We start from the raw sequence: 543 nt of genomic DNA on the forward strand, positions 1-543 counted from the left end.
GGGAACTCTTTTCCTCCCTGGTACCCAGGACAAAACCTAACCAAATTCCTAATTGGATCCCATCACTACAGTGGTTGGAGGTTGGCTAACCCATGGGACGATTGGACTGATAGATCCCTAAAATGAGACTCAATTCTATTATGGTGCGATAGATGAAGTAAATCCTGGATAGAAATTGTTTTATGGAAAAGAATCAACGGTTGTGCCTCTCAACAATGAGGAAAAAAGCGTTGGTCTCTATGATCCAAGTGCAAGTCTTTTCCTTGATCTGACCATGGGACTTACGGGTTCGGTCGGATCAGTCCAGTTAGTTAAAGCTCTTGACTGCGTTAGAGTAAAAATATCTGTGGAGGAATCGCCCGTGCTTTCCAGGTGAGGGAAGTTTTTTTCGGGTTCGGTTTTGGAAGAACCGTGGGATTAGTCTCTTGTCCGGATTTTCGTGGGCGAGGCCCCGAGTGAGGGACCCTGCCCCGCGCAAGAAGTGTTACTCCCGCTGCTAGCACCCCCGAATTTGTTGCGCATAGGGGGCAGGGATCTTTCAGC

The sequence above is a fragment of the Cibotium barometz genome, chromosome 10, assembly GCF_041138505.1.
Source record: "Cibotium barometz isolate CiBa-2024 chromosome 10, ASM4113850v1, whole genome shotgun sequence".
Taxonomy (NCBI): domain Eukaryota; kingdom Viridiplantae; phylum Streptophyta; class Polypodiopsida; order Cyatheales; family Cibotiaceae; genus Cibotium; species Cibotium barometz.